Genomic DNA, 14,998 nt, shown 5'->3' on the forward strand with positions numbered 1-14,998 from the left:
TTTATCTTCTTTACAACATTTATTCATCAGTTGGCTGTTACTGCAGTGTATTTTTCTTTCAAAATTACATAATTCCGAAAGAGCGCACTTGTGATACACAGTAAAACGTGCATTATATACAGGGACGAATCCAAGATAAGCGCGGGTTTTCTAGGGGACCCGTGATCCATGAATATGCTCCCTCGGACAATTGTTTTTGATGTGTAATTGAAATAGTGCAATCTAATTTTAATCTGGGCGTGACTATTTGAGGCATAAAAGCAATATGAGCTGCGCCATGAGAAAACCAACATTTTTACTTTGCGACCAGCATGGATCCAGACCAGTCTGTGCATCCTCGCAGTCTGGTCAGGATCCATGCTGTTCGCTAACGGTTTCTCTAATTGCAATATGCTTTGAAAGCGAACAAAGTGGATCCGGACCAGAATGCGTGGATGCGCAAGCTGGTCTGGATCCATGCTGGTCGCAAAGCCACCATGTTGGTTTTCTCATGTTGCGGCTCATAAGATGAAGTTGAGACTGTCGTCCGGTCCCTACATTTCAACGATTATAAATTTGCGAGCGAAGCAAACCAGATATATCAATTTTAGGACATGAAATGTATGCTTGCCGCCCCGCCCCCTCCCAACACACACATACAAACACAAACACAAACATGCACAAGGTAATAATTTTTCAATACGGACGAAAGAAATTTTTATTAAGGAATAGCTTATAGCAAAACCGTGTTTTAACGTTATTTATACAAGACAGACGGTTGTACGTCTGGCGTAACAGTTTCACAGTCCGACCGCTTAGCTCAGTAAGGGGAGCTCAGATCTACGGATCGTGGGTCGTGAGTTGGATCCCTGGACGGTGCGTATGTTCTCCGTGACGATTCGATAGAATACATTGTGTCTGAAATCATTCGTACTCCCGCTCAGATTAATCTGTGGAAGTTGACAGTTAATGCTGAGAACAGGTTTTTACTGGTACACTGATAAGGCTAACTGCCCTCTGTTACATAACTGAAATACTGTTGAAAAATGACGTTAAACCCAAAACTAACTAAAAGTAATAATTTCACGAGGGCGCAGAGTTAACCGGACATCGACGGCCTTTAAGTGTAAGAAAGACCTGCCGACAAGCTTCATTAAACACCTCAGGCGCTCCGCGCTCATGGTGTCACATGCAGAAAGATCTCGTACTCGGCTGATAATCTATACTTTAACATGTTTTTAAAAACATAAAAAATAAATACGTGTTTTCATAATGATCTGAAATAAATCAAACATAAATATGTGTTTTCACAATGGCCTGAAATAAACATGTGTTTTCATAGTACCATGTAATAGATCCAAAGATTGTCGTTTTAGCGAAGGCCAGAAGGCCACAGGGACATGTCGTTCATTGCGATCATTTTAAAATGTTTTAAAAATCGAAATAATAGAAAAGTTTGAATGTATGTACATTTTGCTCGTTATCAAACAATATCATAAGTGTTGCCACAGTGAACGTATACCTCCAGGCAAGGAGGTGGAGATACTACCTCCGTGCTCGTGCTCTCAGGTTGTAAATCCAAGGGAGACTAATAATACACTTGATCATGTCGTATAGCTTAAGTTTTTAGCTATGAAATGTTAGCAGCTTCAGTTAAATATTTCACAAGTAGTTTCTAAAAAATTAAGTAAAGCTTTTTAATTGATGCGAAAAGTTAACGGACTTGAATACTGGATGCCTGTAAAAAAATTTAACACAAAAAGATTAGACGTTTATGACGATTATTTTAGTTGTCTATAAAACACGAAGAAAGAAACATCAAATAAAAATCGTTTTAGATTAAAAAAAAAGTCCTTGCAAAAATATTATACTGACCGCGAGACTGAAAATCAAAATCTTTATTTTAGCAAACACATCATTTTCACACATTTGGACAAAATTAAAACATTAAGTTAGAAAAATATCCATCGGAACTTGTACAGTCACAAAGAAAAAAATAAACCTGTCATGTCACTGTCACATATTTCATCAAAATGTACATGAGAGAATTATTTTGCATTTTAAAGTACAGTAATCCTAAATATAGGTGATCAAGCAGCCAGATAATGGCGGAAAGAAATAATCCTCCATTTTTCCCCAGTAAAAGTGGCATTTTCATGTTTTATATAAGACAGGTCCTTTTTTTTTTATTTCATTATTGACTTATACCCGACATTTTGGTAGCATTTCAAGGAGTTTTTTTTTTGCTTTTAGCTTTTAAAGAAATGTAAATAAACATATTTACACATGTATTCTTACCCACAATTTAGAACTTTGTCAGTTTGGAAGATATTCCATGGTGTAGACATGTCAGACATTAAATCTCTGACATTAGAAGATACACAATATCTACTTTTCTTGTTGTTCTTTTGTGGTTTATAGGTCATTTAGGAACATAAGGCTAGTGATCCTTTTCTAAAATGGGTCTGGGTATATTTTACAGCTCGCAGAAGATTGCTAATTTTATATAGAAGATACAACTTTTTTACTATTTTATACCCTTAAATAAGTCCTAACATTGCAGACAGGTTATGGAACCCTAATTAAGGGCTATAACGGCAGACAGGTTATGGGACACTAATTTTGACAAGGTATCGCTACGGAGCTGGGCTAGGTTTGGTTAAGATTACATTGTGGATGTATTTGTGACATTTTGATAGAAGCAGAATGAGAAGTGTAATTAATTAATTAATTTGTTTGTTTAGTTATTTTGGTGAAGTAAAACTACATTTTAGTAGCAGTAGTAACAGCAGACCACATCACTGCATTTTTATGTACTTTAAAGTAAACAATTATGATGGTAAAATCTTTCTTGAAAAATCTCTACCCTTTTTGTCTCGGTTTGAAGACAGTTTTTAAATTGAGGAAAGGACTGGCCCGGCTATGTGTGACAGGAGTATGAACACATTGCATTTAATATGGAATGTTATTTACAGTTTAATGAATTATAACCATAAAACGCAAATGAAGTTACTAACACTATCTAGAAACATTTTAGATAATTTGTATCACACTACAGTAGGAAAATTTAATATCTATTTTCTTTTTTCGCGATGGAATGGGTATGGTGCGTAATGATACTAAAACTATGTCGTCCCTCCCCATACCAGATTTTATTCATAATAAATTATTAATTTTCACACCGGATCATTTTATAGCCTTTGTCAATCTCGGTATCTGTGAACTGTAAGATCACGGAGTCCGTTATTACAGATTTTAATGCGTGTACATTATTTCAGGTTGACACACGATGGAAATATGCTTATGGGGTATTCAGCAGATACTGACAGACAGCCTTTTTTATCATTCAGAAGTTCGTCAAAAGTCAGAGATGAACTACCGGGGAACCATGGTATGCGAGAATGGCAGACTGATATTCGTATCTCAACAGATTAAATTACACCTATGGAGATCATGAAACTGAATATTTCCATGGGTTTTATCGTTCATAACTCTACTCTTCATAGCAGACGGCAAATAGAGAAGTCTATAGATCTTATAAAGACATTTTTGCATGTCTGTGAATAACGAAAATCTGAAAGAAGTGATGCTAAATTAATTTGATGCGTAAACGGCGCAGGATTTAATGTGTGAAATGTTGTGTATTACTATTAATTAGAAACAAACATCAAGAAATGCATGACGTAGTATATTACTGATCATTTTCTGCTGATTTCATTTAGGCTAAAAATGAAAATAATATATTATCGTATGAAAAGCTGTATAAACTGAACAATCCGAGCTGAAACAAAGCAGAAAGTTTTACAGTTTGATATTATATCAAACAGGAAGGAATGCTTTGTGTATGAGAACCATCGTCAAACAATTTTAACGTTTAAAAGAATTTTGAAAATCGGACGATAGGATATTGGTCACACGGCAGTGTAAAATCTAAAACCAAAATAGCCAGCCATGGTGGCAGCAATTAGAAGGGTGTATAACCTCAATCACTGATGAAATATTTATTTACCAGCCTTTAACCTAGATTAATTTCTAAAGCCCATAGAGTTTATGACACAAAGAATGCGAATTTCCTTCGTTCTAACTGGGAAAAAATGAGAAAATATTTTCGGACTATTATGATTATTTTCCATTTAAACCAACCAAACATGTATGAGTTGATAGAATAATCTATCCTTTTTTCTTGAAAACCTATTTTACTGTTTTCAGATTTTTTATAGAGGGATGGATTAATCTCTGCTGTAGCACAGAAATCATGTAAGGTACGCGCAACGTTAGAAAGGGTGGTTTGATTTAACATTTGAGATTGTCAGCAAATGTTGTTTGTTTTTTTTTCTCACTACATGAAATATTACTTTATCTTTTATCAAGTTTTGTAAACTTGCACACCAAAATACATGGATTAATCCATGTTTTGCATATATATTTTAGACGGTCTTACAATTTGTTTTCATTATATATAATAGGGGTGGATTAATTCATCTTTTTATTAATATGTGCATCGCATGTAGAAGTTTGTGAAATGTGCAAGAAAAAATGATGGATTAATCCATGTCCGCGAACTGGTTTTCACTGCATGAAATTGTTACGGATTACTTTATCTTTTATCAAGTTTTGTAAATTTGCACACCAAAATACATGGATTAATCCATGTTTTGCATATATATTTTAGACGGTCTTACAATTTGTTCTCATTATATATAATAGGGATGGATTAATCCATCTTTTTATCAATACTTGCATCGCGTGTAGAAGTTTTGGAAAAGTGCATGAAGAAAAGATGGATTAATCCATGCCGAAGAACAGGTTTTCATTACATGAAAGAAAAAATAATTTATCAAGTTTTGAAAACATGCACTAAGAATGCATGGATTAATCCATGTCTTTGATTATATAATTTAGACGGTCTTACAATGTTTTCTCATTGCATATGATAGGGATGGATTAATCCATCTTTTCATCAATATCTGCATCGTATGTAGAAGTTTTGGAAAAGTGTAACAGGTTTTCACTACTTGAAGAAAATAATTTATCTTTATCAAGGAAGAAAGGATGGATTAATCCATGCTTTTGACTCTACATATGAGATAGTCTGCTAATGTGTTTTCCACTACAAATATTGGGATGGATTAATCCGTCTATTTCTATATTAACATTGCTTGTAGTAAACATGCGCGAAGGAAGGAGGAACATATCTATGTCACTCTTTCATTTTCAATTTTAGCATTGACTTTACTACATGAAATGGAGATGGATTAATCCATTCTTTATATTTTTTATCAATATTTGCATTTATATGTGCTAGTTTTCAAACATGTACACAATATAGATGGATTAATCCATGTCTTACATTCCCTGCATTAGATAGGGATCCATTAATTCGTCATTTTCTACTATCAATATCAGCAATGATTTGTAGATGATTCGAAAGCATGCAAAATAAATGCAAGGATTAATCCATGTTTTTTTATATATATATCATACCAGGTTTATATTACCATGATTATGACATATATCAACAGTCCAAATGAAAGGATGGATTAATCCATGTTTTATAATGAACATAAAGTGTAAAATTTCTTCAAAGTATGGAATTCATTTGGACTGAATAATGGATTAATCCATTCATTATCAGTAATGAATTCTGAATTCGCAGATGAAATAAACCATGATAAAATGGAAATTATAGCTTCTTTTATTCGGGGTTTTGCCAATGCATGGATTAATCCATGTCACAAATTCCGCGTTTTTTTGCAAAGCTGACAATTTCCAAAATAGTCCTCCGATATTGGGTCAAAATAAAGACACTCTAAACGGCGTATACTACCCCCAAACAGGGATTTTTTTGTCAAATCCCTTTTTATAAAATCATCAGTTAAGACTGATTCTTTTATTTTTCGGCCGACAGGCATGTTGAAATGCACACACAAATAACTGTAATTTTGACCAGAGAGGAAAAGACTGTATGCAATCAGGAGAATAAGTCTTGAAGGTCTGACGCCATGCAGTCATGAGGAATTCGATATACGGATGGTTATGCATGCATGCTGTTGTGGAGGGTCATAAGCAGCTTGCCAGTAAAGCTACAGACAAGGATTTAGTTGCCACCGCTATTCATGTATTTTCTGAGCTGAAAGATCGTGTGTGGCCTTGAACAACTGTGGGTAGCCTTCGGACAGGGAACAAATTTGAGATGGATTCCGATAAATAATGTCATTCAAACAATTGGCCATAAGAAAGCAAAAGGTATTGCTTTCTTTCATGCGTTTACAGGTTTTGATGTAGTGTCAGGTTTCCGGGGGAAAAGTAAAAAGACTGTTTGACAAACTTGGAATGCTTGTTCGGAAGTGACAGGTGTCTTTAAGATTTTAAGTTTATATCAGCCAGTGATATCTAATGAGGACAAGGATGTTCATGAAAAGCTTGTCATTTTTATGTAAGACAGGTCAAGTTCTATAGCAGATAATTATGGCTTCAGACTGAACATGTTTGCCCGAAAACAGATGCCATATGATGCTCTAGGCCCAACACAAGCAGCCATTGCCAAACACACAAAGCGTGCTGCATACCAAGCTGGTTGGATATAGGGACAGGCATTGTTTACCAAATGGAAGCCGAGAATCCTGCTGAATGGGGATGGGAGAAACAATGTGACCTTTGGAAGATGCACTGGACAACAACCCACCAGTTGCATATAGCTGTAAAGAACTGACAAAATGTGCATGTAAAACAATGTTGTTCTAGGTGTAAATGCAATCGTTTTGGACTCCCGTTTATGGATTTATACAGCTGCAAATGTGACAACTATTTGGCAAAAATATAAGGTCTTGAGAATGCCTTCCAGGGGAAATAAGTACAGTAGATCTGCATTGTTTTACCTAAGACACAAAACAGGTTTTCTTTTTATCAAAATTAATGTGTCTGCGTGGCATGTTATATACACTTTAATTTTAAAAATGACTGCGTTATTAAAGGCTGGACCACAAGTTCTAATTAGCAGTGACGGCCATAAAGGGACATAATTGAATAACATTCCATGTAGAGACATAAAAACTTAACGTTACAATTTCTACTTTTGAAAGGGGGATAATTTTTTTAACATTCATGTCAGAGTTTTGGAACTTGGCTTTGTACAGTGTCTAATGACCATGAAGGCGCATGTGAAGTTTAAACTCTATTAACCTAACAGTTTCCGACAAAAATACTTAATACGAAGACCTAACATTGAAAATGGTATGTTAAAAAGGGGGATAATTCTGTTAAAATCTATGTCAGAGTAATGGAACATGGCCTGGTACAGCGCCTTATGGCCACATAAGCATGAGTGAAGTTTCAACCCAATAAACAGAGTAGTTTCTGAGATAAGGACTTGACATACAAACTTAACGTTGACGCGACCGCCGCCGTCGTCAGTACCGTCCCGCCGGAAAAGCTACGCCTTTGTTCGCCGTCAGTTCCTAAAGTCACAGGCAAGACAAAAACTGTCCTTCAACACTCTAAATATGTTATCCAACAATAACATTAAAATTGATTCAACTAGGAACGTCAGTATTATTGGCAAATTAGTTCTTTCACATAAAACGGCGGCCATCTTGAAAAAAAGATGCCATATTGGATTTTGAAACCAGTCTTATAGTGTTTTAAAAGTAGGTTTTGTACACTCAAAACATCTTAAAAGATATCTTTTCCTCAAAATTAACAAATAAGAACTCGGTTTAGGTCTGTTCAAGTCCAAAATCAACTTCCTGTGGCGGCCATCTTGAAAAATGGCCGCCATATTGAATTTTCAAGTGGCTAACGGGTTTTTTGAAAGAAGAAAGCTCAGACGAGTACACATGCAAAATTTTATGCTTGCATCACCAAATGCAGTATTTTCCCGAAAAATTGACTTAATCTGCCCCTCTAAAGGAAAAACAGAAAACAGAAAATTGGCATGCATCAATAACTATCTACCCTTACCAAATGTTATCAAATAAATTAGTATGTTTTCATCTGACTTTCATTGAAATAAATCCGATTTTTTTGTAGGAACACAATTTGGTAAACATTTGACGAAAATGGCGTAATTGCATCAAGGGGAAATATAACTTTAATGCAACTAAATATAACCTCATGATATATTATAGACGATATGTGCGTAGTTTGTATTTATTGTGATTTAAGTCCATTTTAGAACAATATTGGACTGGAATAAAGCATTTGTACACTTTAACGTCCGAAAAACGTAGCGCACCAAAACATTTGGCTTGATTTTTTTTCAATGGGGCGAGCGCAAGCCAAAAACAAACAAAAAATGTTTGTGTGTGTTTCTGAAATATACGAGCGGCAAGTCCGATGAACAACTTTTTAATTTGGTGAGGCCTATACTGAACTGTTAACTGCTGAACTAAAGATCCAAAGACACAAAAATTTAACAAGATGTCATGGAGAGAAAATGTCACATGTGTTTCTTTCAAAACACACCCTATTCAGTTTGGCATATAAAAAGGCATATTGTACAAAATGTTCTCTGCAAGTCATCAGTGAATCTTGTAACATTATTAATGGTAACTAAATTCTACATTCTACTGAAGTTTTTGCAAAAACATACTTTGGTGATAGTTTAGGTCTTGTAGGTTTAACTTTTATTGCTTTCAAGATGTACAGTGCAACCTTTACAAATTATTCTAATATAACCAGGCAATGCTTAAATCTGACGTTACGTCAACGTGATATTCAGCGCCATGTACTCATCGAGAAATAGCGCTTTCGATCAAAATTTTCATAAAAAAACGATATGTTGCATACCACAACTGTTTTGATTGATTTACACACACACAGTTGGCAGTACGTTGTGCAGAACACTTTGCCATCATTTGAAATTTAATTGAATTATTCCTCAAAACGTAATACCATTTCCGGTCCAAAGGAGCGTGACGACCTACCATTTGTTGCCATAAATCCAAAACGAAACAGTTATATCACATTTAAACTATTTCTTTACAATAGTAATAAAAGACTTATTAGAATCGAAGTAATTTAAAGCAAAGCCGTGTTTTAACGCTATACATTCAGGCGGTTATACATTGTACAAAATAATTCACTCGGGCTACGCTCTTGTGAAATTATTACACTTGATCGTTTATAAATAGTGTTAAAAGGCTCTATTGCTCTAAATTATTTCTTAATTATAATATTATTTATGTAAACTTAGCAGCTATCATAGTTATTTTAATGGCCATTAGTTTTATGTTGGAAACAAATTGTACATGTACGCAATGTAAGATTTAATGGGCATCAAATGGCATTTAAGGACCATAAATGATTTTGTAGTTGTTTGCCTAACAGATATCATAGTAAAAATTGCCATTATTTTTTCTCTTTGAATCACATTTTACAGAATGTAGGATTTAATGGGCATCACGTTGCTGTTAAGGGCCATTAATTTTACCCTTAAATGAAATCGTACAGAACCTAAACCATAATGTGCATTAAATCAAAGTTAAGGGCCATGAATAATCCTGTTAGATTCAAAATATACAGAATTTCATTGGTTTTTTCCAAGCCATTAATGTTTTTAGCTACCAAACCAAATTTTAATGGCATGATTCATGGTAAAAAATGGTGGATGTTTTAATTGTATTGTAACATGTAACCAATTAATATTGTGAAACCTGTTAAATAAGGTGATTCAAGAATTAATGGTGTTAATTAACGGTTTTGCCTATTTTAATGGATATTTTACAGGGTTTTAAACCGTGTTTAATGGTTTGTGCATCCAGTAGTGCTTCTGACTTCTAACTTCCGCACTTTTGACTTCCAACTTGCTGACTTTCGGTTTCTGATTTCCAACTTCCACACTTCTTACATCCGACTTCTTACTTCCCTCTTTTAACTTCCGCACTTCTGACTTCTAACTTCCTGACTCCAAACTTCCAACTTCCAATTTTCTGACTTAAAACATGCCCTCTTTGGAAGTCGGAAGTAAGAAGTGTGGAAATTTGAAATCAGAAGTCAAAAGTCAGGAAGTTGGAAGTCAGAAGTGCGGAAGTTAGAAGTCAAAAGTGCGAAAGTTAGAAGAAGGAAGTAAGAAGTCAAGAAGTCGGAAGTAAGAAGTGTGGAAGTTGGAAATCAGAAGTAGAAAGTCAGGAAGTTTGAAGTCAGAAGTGCGGAAGTTAGAAATAGGAAGTAGAAAGTCAGAAGTTGGAAGTGAGAAGTTTTGAAGTTGGAAGTCGGAAGTTTACTCAGGAAGTTAGAAGTGTGGAAGTTAGAAGAGGGAAGTAAGAAGTCAAGAAGTCGGAAGTAAGAAGTGTGGAAGTTGGAAATCAGAAGTCGAATGTCAGGAAGTTGGAAGTCTGAAGTGCGGAAGTTAGAGGAAGGAAGTAAGAAGTCAAGAAGTCGGAAGTGTAGAAGTTGGAAATCAGAGGCCGAAAGTCAGAAGTTTTGAAGTTGGAAGACAGGAAGTTAGAAGTGCGGAAGTTAGAAGTCAGAGGTGCGGAAGTTAGAAGAGGGAAATAAGAAGTCAAGAAGTCGGAAGTAAGAAGTGTGGAAGTTGGAAATCAAAAGTCGAAAGTCAGGAAGTTGGAAGTCAGAAGTGTGGAAGGTAGAAGTCAGAAGTGCGGAAGTCAGAAGTAGAAAGTCAAGAAGTTCGAAGTGAGAAGTACAACAATAAGGAGTCAAAGTACTGAAATCAATTGTCCCTCCAGGGCTTCCATAAGTTAAGAAGTTCAGCTTTAGTGTGATTATTGAAGTTTGTACTGATTTTTAAGAGTGCCTTACATAGTCACTTGCAAAACGTACCAGATCACCTCTGAGTAATAAATATCATAGAGGACACATTATGGATTTTTACCAGTTGTTAATTGTTAAACGTTTCGAAACATATTATACAAGCGCAGTGAACTTAATTCGAAGAGACTTCAGCATACAAAACTCACAAGGTTACTTTTAAACATGCAGAATATTAATCGAGTTCCAGCGATGAATTTGTCTTTTTTTCTCTTCTTTTTCCTTGGTGAAACGCCGCAGCGACACAATTATAGCTTTCCAGCTTTTGATGATGGAAGCGAATCCCAGATAACCCTCTGTGCAATATCTTATCACGAGCCGGCACCTGAGTAGAATCAACGACTTTCCGTAAGCCAGCTTGATAGCATCTTCACATGAAGAATTCAGTTCGTTCTCCGAGCATGGCTTGAACCCACATCGGTTAGGGGCAAGTGTTTTAAAGTCAGCGACCTTTAACACTCAGCCATGGAGGCCCCTGGTGAATTTGAAGTAGAATTTACAGAGCAATGCAATTATAATATATAAAATAAACATGTCTCTTTCTTCACAGAATTGTTAAAACTGCCTGAAAACAAAAACATCAAAGACAACAGTACGAATATGCACAAGTGTAGCACAGTAATACATCCGCCACAAGTATGTATTGAAGCAAATACAGCCAGAACCAAGCATCGTACAACTACAAAGCGGTACTGTAGCGGAACGATTTAGCAGATGAATTGCTTCAAATGCCCATGAACAAGTATATGTTGATGAGATGGAAATATATAAGAAAAAAAAACGTGAAGAAATATGGGAGGCGAAGAGGGGATGGGATAAAATTGTTGGGGGGAGGGGGCATAAAAATGTTGATGGGGAGCGGGTCATAAAAGGGATGGTGGAGGGAAGTTCTCTAAACGTAGCAGACAATATACGTAACAAAAACGATACGGAAGTTGAAAATATGGGAATCACCCTGGAATGGTCGGTAACCTATATGAAGGTAATTGTGTGCGTAGGTGTGCGTGCGTAGGGGGTGGGGGTTGAATGAATCTCATATATATATACATATATTTCACATTTTCAAAGGATCAACATTTTGTGGAAGGGCGAACTTACGGACAGACAAACAAATGGATAGACTACAATTCTATAGTGTCCCAGGCAGAGCCAATAAGGTTAGATTTTTGTAATACTTTATATATATATGCTGGTATACAATCGACTAGTAACAACTTTCATATAGAATGAGTCTCTTTTAGTTTATATATTGAAATAATTAGTCTGCAGCTTGACAATTAATGGGATTTTTCGTTGTTTTATGCAAACTTCCTATCATAACAAGTGAATGAAGTATTGCCATGCAATACAAAGTCCCCTACTGGAAGGCACATAATTTTCTCTACTGCAGTAAAACATAATGAACTGATATCTCTCAATGATGTATGAACAATATTGTACTATATATACAATATGTTATAACAAAGCACTTGGATTAAAATTTGCATATATAAAAACCTACAGTTGTTTTCATATGGATTTTTTTTTTTTTTTGGCTAAGTATAAAAAAGATATCATATAAGTTATTTATATTAACAACAAGTGGAAATTAATCCTTAAAAAAAAAAAAGATGTAATATAATGTAAGTCGACAAGGAACTCTTTACCATTTAGAGAAAGGTCAAAATACACATAAAAATTGAATGTAACATGCATGTTGTACCACAGAAAAGTGGTCTCGATTTTTCCCTATGGCCAGTAATAAAAAAGTTACAGTATAATCTATTTATAGTAACAACAAAGGGACGTAATTCTAAAAACAAGGGTGGTGCCTCATGGTGGTGAACATTTGTGCCAAGTTACATCAAAATCCCTCCATGCATGAAGAAGAAATGCTCCGGACAAAGTCATTCTTGAATTTGACCTTTGACCTCTATGTATGACCTTGACCTTAGACCTAGGGCCCTGGTTTTGCGCACGACATGTTGTCTCATCCAGGGGAATATTTGTGCCAACTGATATTCAAATCCTGTTTTGCATGACAAAGTTATAGACTGAACAGGAAAATAATCCTATTGACCTTTGATCTCGAATTGTGACCTTGACCTTTAAGCTAGGGTTCTAGGTGTTATGCATGACATGTCGTCTTATCAATGGGAACATTTATGCCAAGTAATATTGTAATCCCTTGATGGATGACAGAGATCTGGACCGAACAGGAAAAAAACCCAATTGACCTTTGACCTCCAATTTTGACCATGACCTTTGAGCTAGGGGTCCGGGTTTTGTGCCTGACATGTTGTCTCATCATGGGAAACATTTGTGCCAAATAATATCAAAATCCCTTCATGGATGGCAGAGTTATGGACCGGACAGTAAAAAAGCCCTGTTGACATTTGACCCCCAATTATAACCTTGACCTTTGAGCTAGGGGTCCGGGATTTGCGCATGACACGTCGTCTCATCATGGGGAACATTTGTGCCAAGTGACTAATACCAACACGTCGAGACGGACCGAAATTAGTCAGAAAGTACTTTTTATTGATTTCACCTTTGTGACTGAGATCATGTTCACAACCTATGCTGGGGGCATTTTATATAACTAAATGAGTTGTGAAAGAGCAATTAGCAAACGAAACAAACTCTATAAGAATAAAGTCAATGTTGTATGACTCATGCCTCCTGAAACTAATTCAAGGAAACAATTCGGACAAGAAACTCACATATGATATATGCATGTCAATTTGATGTTGAAGGTGCACTCAAAGTTTCTTTAAACTGGATGAAGATTGTACGAGTACTGTGTACACATCAAGAGTGGCGGTCTGAGGGACTGACAGACGAAGAGTTCAAACCTTATATTCTTTTCGGGTAGATAAACGTAGCTATATATTTTCAATTGAAGGTCTAAAGGCTGATACTGTAGGAGTTAAGTACACAAGGTCCAAATGAAGATGTCATATTGATGAGTCTATATAAAAATACCCGATATGAATGTCATATCGGAGATAAAGTACCGACACTATGCACATGTTCTCTACATGTTTTGGATGCATAACAAGTTTCATTTGAATTGGATTGAAACTTCAGGATGAATTGAGTATACAAGCTTTAAATGAAGTTGTAACAATTCAAAGCTTCAAATATTTCGAAGTCCAAAAAAGTGAAAGTCCTGAAACCGCATGCATATTCATTTCAGATTGATGGTATTTTCAAATTTAGCAACAATGAAACATATTGTTGCCATTAGTGGTATGATAGAAGATGGTCGATATACTATTTCCCAGCTTACACTATAGGCATCTCAGAAGGTACCGTCCATCATATTCTGACTGACCGTTTGAAAGTAAATGTTTGTGCTAGATCCCCCACCCCCCATTTATTGACACAAGACCAAAAGTCCACGCGTTTGGCTTGTTCTGAAAAAGTAAACATATAAATTAAAAGTAATCCCAAGAAAATTTCTGACGTATTCACTGGGGATGAAACTTAGATTTATTATTTTGAACAATAGTGATGAATAAAAAACAATGGGTGACTAAAGGTCAGGCAAGGCCAGTCATTGCAAAATGGACAGAACGTGCCGAGGTGTTATATGCCACTGTCTTCGGTTCTAGTGGTCCCGTTGTACAAATTCCTTGTAGAGGATAAGATCTTCGCAGACAAAAATAAAGTACTTAAATTTGCCAAAAAATGTTATCAAAATAAACGCCCAAGGAAAGTTGAAAAGCATACGGCTTATTCATGACAATGCGTCTGCCCACAAAGTCAAAGTGTACAGTCTTTCTTAGAACAAGCAGCCATCTTATTTGCCTGAACCAAAGGCCCCCGACTTTTTCCTATTTCTCTTACTAAAGAAAGTGATCGCAGGTAAAAATTATGCCGCTAGAAGTGTCCTTGGTTCTACATTTTCAGTGTCTCGACAGTATACTAAAGGGTGTCTACATCTAATCATTTAGGTCATGGATAGTAAGACTCCAAACGTGGATTTCTGTGCAGGGTGAATACTTTGTCAAAAACACTCAACTCATTTCTCTACTCCAATTTTTTGCATATAGAATATAATAAAAATGTACTTGTTGCTGGAATGTTGAAGCAACCCGTCTGCTTTATATATCTTCAACTGCAGCTTCTATTTGTCGTAATATGACCTTTGAGCTTTGATTGTCCGATCAGGTTCATGCTCTCTGTACATGTCTGATTGCCTCCTACCTGTATGCCAAGTGTAAAGTCAATACCTTGAATAATTATTATGTTCCGGACATGAAACATA

Source organism: Mercenaria mercenaria, chromosome 18 (assembly GCF_021730395.1).
Source record: "Mercenaria mercenaria strain notata chromosome 18, MADL_Memer_1, whole genome shotgun sequence".
In the NCBI taxonomy this organism is placed as follows: Eukaryota; Metazoa; Mollusca; class Bivalvia; order Venerida; family Veneridae; genus Mercenaria; species Mercenaria mercenaria.